The sequence below is a fragment of the Gopherus flavomarginatus genome, chromosome 1 (assembly GCF_025201925.1).
Source record: "Gopherus flavomarginatus isolate rGopFla2 chromosome 1, rGopFla2.mat.asm, whole genome shotgun sequence".
Lineage (NCBI taxonomy): Eukaryota > Metazoa > Chordata > Testudines > Testudinidae > Gopherus > Gopherus flavomarginatus.
In genome coordinates, this window is record NC_066617.1 from 69958989 (window position 1) to 69974141 (window position 15153).

A 15153-nucleotide genomic window follows, 5' to 3' on the forward strand; every position below is an offset into this window, starting at 1 on the left:
AAATGATAAGATAAGGCAGGATTATGTGGCCATTTGGAACTGGGAGTTGGCATTTTTTGCTTCCATGGCTATTTGGGCAATCAATAACACTGAGGAATCTAAAAGGACTGCAAAGGTGTGGGCTGACTTAACAAACCAGGTGTGAATATGTTATAGGGGGATAGCAATTATTGGTATCCATTGGGAGTAAGCAAGGTCTGAATGAGCTCTCCCCTGACATCTAGTTATGAGCTGTGCGGGTGGCGGGGGTGGGGGGCTGTTAGGAGAGGAAGACTTCAGGGCCAGACTATATTTACATGAACCTATTCTACTTAGATAAACAACAGACAGAGCTGTGTTGCCCAAATGATCAATTTTGGCTGGTGTTGAACTCACTAAGCAGGGAGTTCAGATCCCAGATCCCGTGGAAAGGAGAGAGGGTGGGGACAGGAGGGGAAAGTGATCAGGAACAGTCAGCATGGATTCACCAAGGGCAAGTCATGCCTGACTAACTTCATTGCCTTCTATGATGAGATAACTGGCTCTGTGGATGAGGGGAAAGCAGTGGACGTGTTATTCCTTGACTTTAGCAAAGCTTTTGATACGGTCTCCCATAGTATTCTTGTCAGAAAGTTAAAGAAGTATGGGCTGGATGAATGGACTATAAGGTGGATAGAAAGCTGGCTAGATTGTCAGGCTCAACAGGTAGTGATCAATGGCTCCATGTCTAGCTGGCAGCTGGTATCAAGCAGAGTGCCCCATTGGTCAGTCCTGGGGCCGGCTTTGTTCAATATCTTCATTAATGATCTGGAGGATGGTGTGGATTGCACCCTTAGCAAGTTTGCAGATTACACTAATCTGGGAGGAGTGGTAGATAGGCTGGAGGGTAGGGATAAGATACAGAGAGACCTAGACAACTCAGAGAATTGGGCCAGAAGAAATGTGATGAGATTCAACAAAGACAAGTGCAGAGTCCTGCACTTAGAATGGAAGAATCCCATGCACTGCTACAGAGTAGGGACCGAGTGGCTAGGCAGCAGTTGTGCAGAAAAGGACCCAGGGGTTACAGTGGATGAGAAGCTGGATATGAGTCAACAGTGTGCCCTTGTTGCCAAAAACGCTAATGGCATTTTGGGCTGTATAAGTAGGAGCATTGCCAGCAGATCGAGGGACATGATCATTCCTCTCTGTTCGGCATTGGTGAGGCCTCATCTGGAGTACTGTGTCCAGTTTTGGGCCCCACGCTACAAGAAGGATGTGGAAAAATTGGAAAGAGTCCAGCAGAGGGCAACAAAAATGATTAGGGGGCTGGAGCACATGACATGAGGAGAGGCTGAGGGAACTGGGATTATTTAGTCTGCAGAAGAGAAGAATGAGGGGGGATTTGATAGCTGCTTTCAACTACCTGAAAGGGGGTTCCAAAGAGGATGGATGTCAAGGTTCCTTCCCCACTCTGAACTTTAGGGTACAGATGTGGGGACCTGCATGGACACTTCTAAGCTTAATTACTAGCTTAGATCTGGTATCACTGCCACCATCCAGAATTTTCAGTGTCTGGATCATTCTCTTTCCCCCCAAAACCTTCCCCTCCCTGGTTAGCCTTGAGAGACTCCTTCACCAATTCCCTGGTGAGTCCAGATCCAATCCCTTGGATCTTAAAACAAGAAGAAATTAACCACCCCCCCTCCTTTCTCCCACCAATCCCTGGTGAGTCCAGATCCAATCCTCCTGGATCTAAAAACAAGGAAAAATCAATCAGGTATTAAGAAAAAGGCTTTTAATTAAAGAAAAGAAAGGTAAAAGAAAACCTTCTGGGAGAGATTAGCATACCAGTTACTCTCACAGACAACAGGTTCAAAACACAGAGGATGTTCCCCGGGCACAAATTTAGTTACACAAAAAAAATACCCAATTTGATTCTACCTCTAATTGCATAAGACAGGTTACAAAGAAATAAACATAAACCTATTTATTCCTTTCTAAAACTTACTACTCTGACAAGAGGCTGGTTCCTTTATCTTTTTCATTCCAGCTGAAACTGAAACTCTAAACAAAGGAAAAAATTCCCTCCCTCCTTTTGAAACATCTTGTTCCCCCATTGGTTCCTCTGGTCAGGTGTTAGCTAGGCTAGGTGAACTTTTTAACCCTTTACAGGTGAAAGAGGCATTAACCCTTAATCATATGTTTATGAAAATGGATCTAGACTGTTCTCAGTGGTATCAGATGACAGAACAAGGAGTAATGGTCTCAAGTTGCTGTGGGGGAGGTTTAGGTTGGATATTAGGAAAAGCTTTTTCACTAGGAGGGTAGTGAAGCACTGGAATGGGTTACCTAGTGAGGTGGTGGAATCTCCTTCCTTAGAGGTTTTTAAGGTCAGGCTTGACAAAGCTCTGGCTAGGATGAGTTAGTTGGAGATTGGTCCTGCTTTGAGCAGGGGGTTGGACTCCTGAGGTCCCTTCAAACCCTGATATTCTATGATTCTATGACAGGTATTTATGCCTGGCAGTGTGGGCTTTGCCTAAAAGACATAGGCATCATTTGACCCACCCCTCTCCACTGTTTAAAAACAGAGCTGATTAGGCTCAATTCAGAGTCTTTTGTTCAGTGATCACTAGAGCAGAAATAACTGATAATCAGGTCTAAGTGCTGAAGCCTTAGACCTTCTGTGAGACAACATTTCTGTGGAAGAGACTGTCCAGCCTGCATTAGCAGTGAGGTTCCCCCATTAGCTGCTGAAATCATTGAGCAGTACCGCAAGAGATTGACTCACAGCAGTCACAGTAGAGAAGCAGGTGGCAGCAGAAGATGACTGGGATGGACCATCTGCGGTGGAGTAGATGATGCCACCCTGCGCCTCCTCTTCCCCTGGGCCCCTGCCTGCTGGGCAGGACAGAAGCTGGAGCTGGCCATGGTGAAAGCTGCCCTGGGAGCCCAGGTTGCTGTGGGGAACCCTGGGAAGAGGGCTGTGGTGTCCCAGAGCAGCCCCCACCGTGTCCCAGAGCAGCCCCCACCATGTCCCTGCCCCCTGTGGCATGCTCCCTAGGGCAGGTGGAGGGTCCTGGGTTCCCCAGGTGGCTCTTACCACAGCCTGGCTCCAGCTTCCAGCCTGGTCAGGGGCCAGGGCCTCCAAGGGAAGAGAAGGAGCAGGGAGTGAGGTCCCATGGCAAGAGGGGGGCTAAGGCCCACCTCAGCCCCCAACTGGGGAGAGGCTGGCACTGCTGGCAGGGGTTACACTTCACCTGATCAGCTCCACAGCTGCGAAGCGTAGCCCCTGCCGCCACCCTCTGCATCTGCCCAAGGCTACTATGCCCATGTTAAACAATGGGCAGGCATGGCCCTCCCACCTTTAAAAGTAGGGGGCCAAGGCCCCTCTGGTTCTGTAACCTCTACCTCCCACCCCCAGGTGAACTCTTGTGAACACACCTCTGAACTCTGGGTCTTTGATGACCAAGAACAGCAGCGGTGAGTGGGGTGTGGTGGAAGGAGAGGGGAGTGGCATGTTAAAGGGACATTTGGTTGTTGGACTTTCACATTGTAAGGTGAGAAATGGAGGCAAAGGACACCGCCTGATGTACTCTGGGTTGGGAGTTTTGCTCATGGTGAGATGTGTTGGATCATGATTGTGGTGTTTTTCCAAATTTCCAAATGCCAAAGGTTCCTTTCCACTTTTTATAAAAAGTTTTCTCTGCTATACACAGACTTAATGCTTGCGAGAGAGGAAGTATGGCCTCTTAGAGGTGCCAAGAATGGTTTTTAATTTTCCCAGATTACTGGGTGGGAGCTCAAGCCAGTTCTGTGTTGTATTGTTAAGAGGGACCCCTAGATTTTGAACCTTGCATTTTTTGCTGCCAACTCCACCTGGCAGAAGGGTTACAGGAGTAATGCAGTTTGTGGGAAAAAACCCTGATTTATGGGCTCTACAGTTCTGTTGGGCAGTGCTGTGGGGCTACACATTGTTACAGAGCCCACAATCAGGGAATACACCAGTCCAAGGTATATTGATAAACAGGTTCCTGTCAAGGATGTTAGCTGCACCATCATTTTACCAGCAGCAGCAACTCGGCTGATTTCTGTTTACAATGAAATGTGTTAATAAACTTTAATCTTTCTGATTGTGCCTGAGACTCAGCCTATGATGAAATCATATCACATAAGAGCTCTGTTTTTAAATAGATGTTTAAAAACAGTTACTGGCTAATTTATTTTAATTTGATAATGCATCAAGAAATGCATTCTTAGTAGTTTCAACTTTAACCACATTCATTACATGCTATGCAATATGTAACTGTCTGATTGTTTCTGAGGTGTGTATAGATAGCAAAATACAAGAGTTTATTTTTACAAAAAAATGCTGTTAGTGATTAATTTTTGCTCAGCCAAATATCTTCAGAACTGTATTGTCTTTTATTCTGTTTGCAAGCTAATTAATCTGGTTCAGACTGCAGATTATGGTGCCAATTATAGACATGTCAAAGGATTAAGGACTATAGGATTACCTCTAGTGACACTCAATAGATGAGAATGTAAGTAAGAAAGAGGTGGCTTGTACTTTCTACTAAGTATTCTGCTTCCACTGTGTAACATCTGTTATACAACCATGTTTTTTTAATCAACTTTTCCCCTAATGTGCCCTCTATCTTGGCTGACCTATGTTCAAGAAGCATTGACTGGATTCTGTTCCAATTAATTAATATCAGTGAATGAGACTACTTGGTAAGGGTTTGCAGGATCAGGACCACGTACTTGTACTCATAAAATCCAGTATCTCTTTCTCTGAGGCCCACCTTTCTGTAACCCTTACACCCCTTTGAAACCTACGGCCTAGCAAATACGTGTCTCCCGCCTTGCAGGATTTCAATAATTTGTAGATTAAAAAATCTTAAGAATGTGACCCAAGTAGAGCGTAAAGACTCAGAAACTAGAGGGCAAATAAAAAGGCACCCCACCACCATTTTCCTTTTTTTAAGTCAATGTGTGCGGGTTGGCAGTGCACCTTCGGCACTGGGTCTCCCTGGGAGTCCAGGGGGCTTTGACTCTTTAGTCAGTAAGGGTTTGTATACATTGCAATTTAAGCCCAGGCTCAGACTCAAGCTTGAACCCAGAGCCCCCTTCTGTCTATACACAGGGTATGTCTCCACTGCAGTGCAAAAGCCCAGGGTTAGTAGAACTCAAGTTAGCAGACCCTACATTTGTTAATTTAGGGTTTGAGTGTCTAAGGTAGTTTCTAACCCCAGGTTAGGAATTGTTGAACTCTGGGTTCCAACCTGGGGCTCCAGCATCTACACTGCATTATGAGGGCCTGAGTCCAACCACCCATATTCCAGGCTTCCTAGTGTCCTCTCAAAATGTGGCCACTCTGCACCACAAACAAAGGGCTAGTGTGGGAAAACTTGACTGAGCAGATGACACAGAAAGTCAGCCCATGGGATTGTGGGATACTTTTGGTAGACTCCCAGAGCAGGAGTCCTGTGGGGCTGCGTCTATACTGCAAAGAAATAGGGCTTGAACCCTCAGTTTTGAGTTGACTCAGGCTCAGAACCTCCACCCCTGTGGGGTTCTGGGACTCAGGATCCAAGTACTGGGTTAGCATGATTTGTGTGTAGACAGAAGGGGAGTTAGGCTGGGCTTACATTATACTGTAGATATACCCACAAATATTTCAGCCTGAGGCTCAGACCCTAGGACCCTGCAGGGCTGAAGGGTCCAAGCCCAAGTCAAGCCATGATCCAGAGTTCAAGCTCTATTGCTTTGCAGTGTAGACACAGCCTGCTGCGCTCCAACTCGGGTTCTGAGAGTGTGCCAAAAGTATCCCATAAGCCTGTGGGCCAACTTTCTTTGTCCTCTGTATCTCCACAATCTCCAGCTGACTCCAGTGAAAACAGAAGCAACCTGCTCTGGGCATACAGCCGCAGCTCGGTGAGTCAGCGTGAACCCTTCCATTGACTTCTGACCACTAAGTTGAAAATACACTATCTGAGAGCCGTCGGTGTTTGCAATGGAGACTGGACAGAAAACACTTCTTGCAAAGTGCACTGCTTCATATTCAGGAGCACAGCCAGATTTTGGTAAATGTCTGGCGTGAGGCCAGCAAAACTGTGGACTTTATAAGAATATCAGCAATGACCACGCATACCAGCAGATAGTGAAGAAGTTGTCAGCGCTGCAAATTTACTGGACTGGTGACCAGTCCAGTGAGTGAATCAAGCAGCTCAAGAGTGAGTGCAGAAAAACCAGGGATCAGAGCTGCACACTGGGCAACTCGCCAACATTATGCTGATTTTATGAGGAGTTTGACTGGGTGCTGGGCACTGCTCCCTGTCTAAAGCCAAGAGTGGTGCAGGACAACCTGGTCACCCAGGATGGGGCCTTACTTTGGGACTGATGGGAGCCAGCAGCAGGCATCGACTGAGGACAGTGAAGTCACTCGGTTGCTGAAACATGTCCTGGAGTAGGCTTTGGAGCAGGAGGAGAAGCAGCAGCACATTCTGGGTCCAAACTCAGAGGAGCTATTTGATTCCCCACACACCCCACCCATTTCTCCCTAAGGAACAACCTGCTGTGGAGCCTGCAGCAGACACAGAAGGGACAAAAGCTGCCCCGAGCCCAGTAAGTTTCTGGCTCCATTTTAATTCAGTAATAGGAGGAATTTCTGCTCTGTGAACCTATGCAAAATTTATGAGAAACCGCAGCTTAGTAGCATGTATCCACTAATGGCAGTTTGTATGCCAGCACCTTGGCACCTCCCTCTCCATCCTCCATCCCACATGAAGTTCAAAATGGTGACTGGGAAATGCAAACAGTAAAGAACACTTTGAAAGTGTATTTTTACTGAAAAGGCACAGAGTTTAGATAGGGCCATTCCTGTTTCTTAAAAATAATAACCTTGTATTGCCATGCCTGTAAGTATGATTGCTCTGTAACCAATAAACGGTCTAGTGAGCTGCCTGGAATTAGTGAACCATACAGGGAAGTAGAAATGTGTTCCATTTACAAATCTAGTTCACTTCAGATAGAGGTAGTCCATGCAGTCCATAGGTGACAAAATCATTTGTGTAAAATATGACGGGGGTTTGGAATCTTGTCCAGAAATGTGCCAGGGAACAAGAGGAAGGCTGTGGAGTTCTGCATGTTTGCATTCAGCCGTAACAAGGTAAGCCACGTGGAAGTTAATGCAGCATCCTCTTGATTCTCTCATGAAATCTGACCCAATCCAGGGTGCTAATAGCTTTTAGAAGCAAGAACTTCAGATAGGTAGTTACATTTCAGGAAAGGGTATATTCCCAGGGCTACCACCTTGGTCGCTGACCAGCCCTCTCCACTTGTAGATGTGCTGATCAGTCACTATATGTTTGAATACTTTGGTTGCATAAACTGCATATTTCCCACCAGCAGCTTGGAAGAACATCTCTCTTTGCCAATTGGGCACCACAGGAACTGCTATATCCTCCAAAATGTGGAAGGCCAGAAATAATAGAAGCAGCTTTTGTATCCTGATGCATGTCAACACCCATTGCCCCGTCCCAAAACCCAAATAATTCTGCTATTTTCTAAAATTAAAAAAACAACAAGCCAGCTTTGCGTTTTTAACTTACTGTTGCTTCTTTCACTGAGATTAACCAGGCTTTATCCAGGGAGCTTCTGTGGTCTGAAGCATCCCTCTCACAATATACTGAAGTTCAGTTTGCAAAAGTATAATTTTATATCCTTGAAATTCCACAGGGATTTTTTCTGTGCTCCTGCACTGAACTATTCGAGACAATAACACTCTGTATCTTGTCCTGTTCGGGTCCCTTGACCTCTTCTGGCTCCAGTACCTACACAGCTTGCCCACACTGCAGCACAAGTCTGGGCCAAGGTACCTTCATGGATCATTACAAGAAGAAGCACTTAAGAAGCACTTAAGTCTATGGTTGAAGTTCTGGGAAGGGCAAACAAGCAGGTCCAGTTCCAAAGTCAGAGGGACTTAAGCTAGGAAAAACATGCGAGAGGCAAGAGGAAAGACTCAGGCTGTTTGTACAGCTTGAGGACAGAGTTTCAGCACAAGAGCAAGCACTTGCTTCACAGTTCCTGGAACAGTGGCTATGGGACGAGGATAGAGCTCAGCAGAAAGAACTGTCTGAGCAGCTCATATAACGAATGACTCCAAGAGTAGTGGCTCCTGCTGCTTCACCCACACCACAGCCCAAGTTCCTGCACACTACCCTGTGCTGCAGTCCAGAAGCAGTTTAGAAGATTCCATGGGTGGGTGGCCCCTGGTGACCCCTGAGTAGCTGGGCAGGGCAACCTTGCCCTATGCAGCTCTCCATATTGACTATCTTCTCTGTGGATGCCTCCAATCCTCCTGCCAAGGGAGTGGCAATCAGGGAAAGGAGAATGGTGGCCAGGAGACGTGCCGGGATGGGAGGTTTCTGTCTTGTACATGGTTTCACTGTTTGCACTTGTTCATGAACTTTGGTGTTATTTTTTCTTTTCTGTAAAGATCTGTTATTGTTTTTTTGGTTGTTTTGGTGTATTGGTATTAATGGCAGCTGGCCTGCCTGGGAATGGGTGATTGCTGCACTTGGTTATAAATATAGTTTATTTAATCAAGAAAGTGTATTGCTATCACTGCTTCATATCATGCAGTGTATTCAAAATAATAAAGGTAAACATGTGATCAGGGACAACTAGGAATTAGTATGCAAAGATTATCCCTCAATATAGTAATCTATAGCAATTCATACTTCAATCACTTCCTTACGTGAATCCATATTGTGAATAACCACCATTCTCCTTTGATAATTGGTCATGTCATTCATAAGTACATTGCATTGCGTTAAACTCCCCCCCATCCCGAAGTACTGACAAAACACAAACAGTGAGCCCCTCCCCACACAAGCACATTTGTAAAGGTACTATTCCCCCTCTTCCATCAGGCCATGCAAGTCCATAATGTGGGAGCACAAAGCATCCCTGACTTCTTTACCATGGGTGCATCCAGCTCCAGCTGTGGTGGGTGCACTTTCTGGTTGAGGGTACCGATTCAGTGGCCCCTTGCCCTCTAGGTCCATTCAGGGGGAAATGGCTCACTTCTGACTTCACAAAGATTGTGAAGAGCACATCAACCTGCAATAATGCAGATAGCATTGATGACATCGGCATCCAAACGGGTCTGTAAACATCTCCAGTGGAATTTCAAGCTGCCAAAAGCAAATCTAACAACCATTCAACAATTGCCGAGAATGTAATTAAACTGTCTTTTACCAGGGCCTCTTAGATGAAGGTACAGTTTCATAAGCAAGGCAAAAGTTGGTATGTGGGAGCCCCCAGAATAACAGTGGGGTAGTAACTCCATTTATGGCAATGTCATTTGGTGGGAATAGTGTCCCAGTCAATTCATGAATGTAGACTCCTGATCAGAAAAAAACCCTGGCATCATGATCTTTCCTAGTGCAGCCCATGTTGATGTTCAGGAATCAACCTCTGTGGTCCATGAAGGCCTTCATAACAATGGAGTAGTACCCTTTGTGGTTTATGTACTCCTTGAGGAGGGCAACTCTGGGTACATGAGTCCCATCAATGGCCCCAGCACAGTTTGAAAACCTCATTCTTTCAAAGCCAACATTTACTTCAGGAATAAATTTTATGCCAGCCACTTGGGATAAAACCACAGTCCTGATTGCCTCAGAAAGTTCTGCCACCACTTTTCCCACAGTTGATTTCCCAACTCCAAACTGGTTGGCAACAAATCTGCACAATCTGAGATACCCAGCTTCCAGACAGTTATAGCAACACACTTCTCGACCAGCAAGGGTGGCCTCCTGCAGGTGTCTTTACACTGGAGAGTGGAGGCAATCTACCAACAAAGTTCAGAAATGTGACTTTCTTTATGAGAAAGTTCTGGACACACTACTGATCATCCCAGGTCCACATGATGATGTGAGCCTACCAGCCTGTGCTTGTGGACCCACACCAGTCTATGTAGGGGGCATCAGTGGCTATACCAAATATCATGCGGAGCATCAGGGAGTGCAAGTCTGCCATGTCAGGGGGTTCTCCTCTTCCTGCTGCATCATAAGTTGTCAGATGCCTTCAATGAGTCAGAAAATGCCCCAACATGTCCACCATTGAATCTCATGGAAGCTATGCTCGTTTCCCAACAGGAGTGAAAGCACAAGCAAGAGAAGTTCTTCAAAAGGCGCCTCCTGCACGTTTCTGGCTCTGGTAGCTGAGAGCACACACACCAAAATGACTGCGCAGTAGGATGTATTGGTGGCTGTTCAAACTTCCTGTCACATGCAAGGTGGACAGTCAAATTTTCCCACAGTTCATCACAGTCAAAGGGCTAGACCAGCCACATTTCAGGAGGGCTCCAGGGCCGGGATGGGCAAACTATGGCCTGCAGGGCACATCCAGCCCACCAGCTGATTTTATCTGGCCCTCGAGCTCCCACTGGGGAGCGGGGTCTAGGGCTTGCCCTGCTCCTGCACTCCAGCCAGGTTCGGGTGCTGGTCTGCGTGTGCGTGCCGTGGCTCTATGTGGTTCCTGGAAGCAGTGGCACGTCCCCCCTCCGGCTCCTATGCGTAGGGGCAGCCAGGGGGCTTGGCACGCTGATCCCGCTTCAAGCGCTGCCCTCATAGCTCCCATTGGCCAGGAACTGTGACCAATGTGAGCTTCCGGGTGGTGCCTGTGGACGGGGCAGCACGCACTGTGCAGAGCCACCTGGCTGTGCCTCCGCATGGGAGCTGGAGAATGAACATGCCGCTGCTTCTTGGAGCTGCTTGAGGTAAGCACCGCCCAGAGCCCACACCCCTGCCCCAGCCCTGATCCCCCTCCCACTAGCTCCATCCTCCTGGAGCTCCCCTGCTGACCAGTCCAAAGCCCTCAGCTGACGTGTCCTTCCTGCTTCCCAGACCCGGCAGGTCCTAAGGCACCAAGAGGAGCCTCCGCTGCAGTTTTGGCAGGTGGCACGTGAGGAGCCCAGCTGCCAGCACGTGGCTCAGTGCAGAATGGGACCGGGTACTGGCCAACTGGGCCAAGTCACGTCCCCCTCTGAACCAGGTTTTAAAGGGGGGGACGGACGGTCGACACTGGACCTTTGGGTGCCAGAACCTTTGTAGACGTGTGTGTGGCCTGGCAAGATCAAAGTGGCGGAGGAATTAATAGTTAAAGATCCCGCAGCGTGTGCACGGGTCTGCCGAAGCCCCCGAGAGAACATGCTCAATGTAGGGTTAACAGTCACTCAGTGTAGCGGCTCCACCCCGCTAGCCCGGGCCCCGCCTGGCAGGACAGACAGAGCCTCGGGCACCAGAACGTCACAGCGGGCGGGTAGGGGAGGGGCCGCTGCTCTGGGCTGATCCCTGCCCCGCGCACCTGGCCCCTCCCTCCCTGGCCAGCCCCGCCGGGGGGAGGGGCGGTGTGTGCGCGCGCGTGTGGGAGGGGGCGGGGCTGGGGGAAACGGAGACTCTGCGCGCCTGCGCTCTCCGCGCGGACTCGGCGGAGCCCCGCCCAGCGCCAGCCGCTCGGGGTGGAGAAGCTGCGGCGCTGAGGAGCCTCCCGCGAACGGCCTGGCGGGGCTCGGCAGGTAAGAGGCGGGGGTGGCTGGTCCCCGGTCTCTGTGCGCGGGCTCAGAGGGAACCGTCTCCCTTCCCCACCGCCTCGCGCAGACACCCACAGTCCCTCCCCCCTTGACCCGCACAGATCCCCATCGGGCACCCAGCGTCCGCCATCCACCCCCTGCCTCCCGCACAGCCCCCAGCACCCACCTCCTGCACCCCAGCACCCACCCTCGCCGCACAGCCCCCCGCCCCAGCACCCACCTCGCCCGCACAGCCCCCAGCACCCACCTCCTGCATCCTCAGGCACCCACCCTCGCCCGCACAGCCCCCAGCACCCACCTCCTGCATCCTCAGGCACCCACCCTCGCCCGCACAGCCCCCCAGCACCCACCTCCTGCACCCCAGCACCCACCCTCGCCGCACAGCCCCCCGCCCCAGCACCCACCTCGCCCGCACAGCCCCCCAGCACCCACCTCCTGCATCCTCAGGCACCCACCCTCGCCCGCACAGCCCCCAGCACCCACCTCCTGCATCCTCAGGCACCCACCCTCGCCCGCACAGCCCCCAGCACCCACCTCCTGCACCCCAGCACCCACCCTCGCCCGCACAGCCCCCAGCACCCACCTCCTGCATCCTCAGGCACCCACCCTCGCCCGCACAGCCCCCTAGCACCCACCTCCTGCACCCCAGCACCCACCTCGCCCGCACAGCCCCCCAGCACCCACCTCGCCCGCACAGCCCCCCAGCACCCACCTCCTGCATCCTCAGGCACCCACCCTCGCCCGCACAGGTCCCCAGCACCCACCTCGCCCGCACAGCCCCTCAGCACCCACCTCCTGCATCCCAGCACCCACCCTTGCCCGCACAGGTCCCCAGCACCCATCTCCGTATCCCCAGCACCCACCTCGCCCGCACAGCCCCCCAGCACCCACCTTCTGCATCTTCAGACACCCACCCTCGCCCACACAGGCCCCCAGCACCCACCCTCGCCGCACAGCCCCCCGCCCCAGCACCCACCTTCACCCGCACAGTCCTGTTCCCCCCAGCACCCACCTCGCCCGCACAGTCCCATCCCCCCAGCACCCACCTCCTGCATCCCCAGACACCCACACTCGCCCACACTGTCCCCCCTGCAGGCGCGCTGACTCCCCCCCCTGCATCCTCTAGATGCTCATCACCCACCATCCCCCTAGATACCCCGCACCCACTATCTATTCAGCCACTGGCATCCCCTAGACACCCAGTCCTCTGAACCCCCAGCATTGCCTACCTCTCTGACACCCAGCGCCCATTTGCCCTAGCCCCCTGTATCCCTCAGACACTTGCCCCCATTTTTGACTCCTTCAGAGCTTCTTGTACAGAGTCCCACTGCGCCTGTCCCAGGCACCCAGCAACCATAGCTTCCTGCAGCCCTCATTAGCCTGGCCATCGCACTCAGCCCCCCACCCGCACCCTGGGCCCAGCAACAGCACTCCCATCAAAGCCCTGTACCTGTATAGATCCCCCTTCCACCCCTAAGCAACTCAGACTTGGCATCTACACAGAGTCCCTGCATGCAGAGAGAACTAAGGGGTTGTACTGAGTGCCCTGTCTTCCTCCCATCAATACCCATGACTTCTTCCCCAGCAGCATATGTGTGTCTAACCCAAGCCTCGTTTCTGAGACCCGCTTAGGCTCCTATACCTTATTTTCTCTGTATGACCCAAACAGACCCTTTCCTTTTCTTCTTCCTAAGCAACCCCTTGCAGACTCAGCACTCACATGATACCAGCAGCAACAGAGGCCTCTTTCTGCCCTTGAACACTGACTGCTTCTGTTCAGAAAACTGCAGTTCATACAAACACCTTTTCTCCCCCCTCAGTTAGAATGTTTCATTTATGCCTCTATTGTGCCATCAGTTATTCAGCAGAATTTCCTACTGGAAATCTGTAAGGAAGACTGCTTTAATACTGATTGCATGCTATAGCCCATAGCTCAGGTCTTGCAATGAAATTGTGTTGTGTGTGTTTGGGGTTGGGAGGGATAACTATTCTCTAAAGAAACATATTACTTGCCTCTTTGCATTCCTATTTGGTGTCCTGTGGGTCTTTGCTGACAAGTTAGTTGATGAGTAAAGCTATCTTGTCAACTGGAAATCCAGTTTAAAAAAAAAAAATTAAAATAGTTTCAGGTGCAAGCACCGAAACTCTGTTATACACCTGTTGTATAAAAGATCAAACAAACAAGGAAAACTCAATCTGACTACAGAAAGAACTGTCAAATGCACAAAGTAAATAACCTGAAAAAATGAATGTTTTTCTCTAATATAAAGTAATCATGCTACATTTTAGCATGAAACCAGCCAGCCAGTTTCTTTTAAGTTGATGGGGTTCCTTTAAGTTCTTGCATATTGTTTAACATTCCAGCAGAACAACAAAATCAAGACATAGAGGAAAATGAGTGAAATTAGAGGCTTAATTTTTGTTGTTTTTAACTGTAGATGAGATCTGCTGAAATTGTTTTCAAGCATTAATTTCCTCAACTACATCTGGCATTAAAGCCAATATAGAAAGAGAGTTGCTGTTATAAAAAGTGAAAATCAGGCTTGTTATTGTTCAATTTGATACTGAAACTTTGTCCTTGAAATTCTGATCTGAAGCAGCTTGTGGCTTAAAGTGGCAATCTTGAGGTATTTAAAAAAGTGCATATCTGCTTTCTTGATATTTTCATTGTGTGTTGTGATAAAGATTGTTGAGTTGTTTACAAAGTTTTTGTTTGCAGAAGAGAATAGCTGCATGTGATATAGAGGTTAATACCATGTCACTATAAAATCCGAGCACTATTAAATAGTGAGGATTTCAGTTAACCTCAATTTCATAATGCAGTTAAGTTGGCTCAAGAAGAACAAGGCACAGATTTTGGTTAAACTTCTGTGTAGCTCACCACTTGCAATCAAATATTACAGTAAACCTTTCAAAACACTTTCTGATACTGTACTAGTTTCATAAGAATTGACAGTATTCATTGGCAAACAAGCATCCTCCAAGGGGCAAAATCCTGAACTGTTCTGTAGATGGAAAATACACAAGCACAATAATATTTTTCTCAGTTTCAAAGTGTTGTCGTTTTGTTTAGTTCACAGTTGGCACGTTTTTGTTCACTTACCTTTGCTTTGTATTGTTTGATTTGTTTACTTTAGTCACATGATTGTGTCTCTTTACACAGTCTTAAGGATAGTGGCCTAAATGGCTAAACCAGCTCTAGAATTTGCAGTAATTATGCAATTAATAAATCAGCCTCTTTTTAGAAGCAGAAGTAAACTTTGTTCTTTTTCATTTAGAAGTTTCTATTGACAGAGATCACCTGCTCAATTGTATCCATATTACTTGACAAAGTAGGAGACTGGGACTATGGGGAAAAAACTGAAGCCTGGTTAAGTATTAATATCCTGTTAATACTATGTTGCATTTTATTACATGACACATACTGAAGTGTAGGTATTCTGAGTGTGACCACATCATGCCTTTCATGTTTTTGTCTCATTTAGCAAGGTTACGCTTCCATTGCACTAGGTTAATGTTACCTTGTGAGCAAAGTAGACTAAATAATTTACCATTGTCATTATGCTTTTAAGAAATAATGTGCACACACCTTGCAG

The 15153-nt window shown here is 48.7% G+C and overlaps 1 protein-coding gene across 1 annotated transcript in view; it reads left to right on the forward strand.

The window, feature by feature from the left end:
• Window positions 1-11460: 11460 nt before the first annotated feature.
• The window catches only part of RAB3IP (RAB3A interacting protein), a 49057-nt gene continuing 45364 nt past the window's right edge, over window positions 11461-15153 (forward strand). The window contains exon 1 of the mRNA XM_050935546.1: window positions 11461-11542. The gene's annotated coding sequence lies outside the window, so the exon portion shown is untranslated. The remainder of the gene's footprint in view (window positions 11543-15153) is intronic.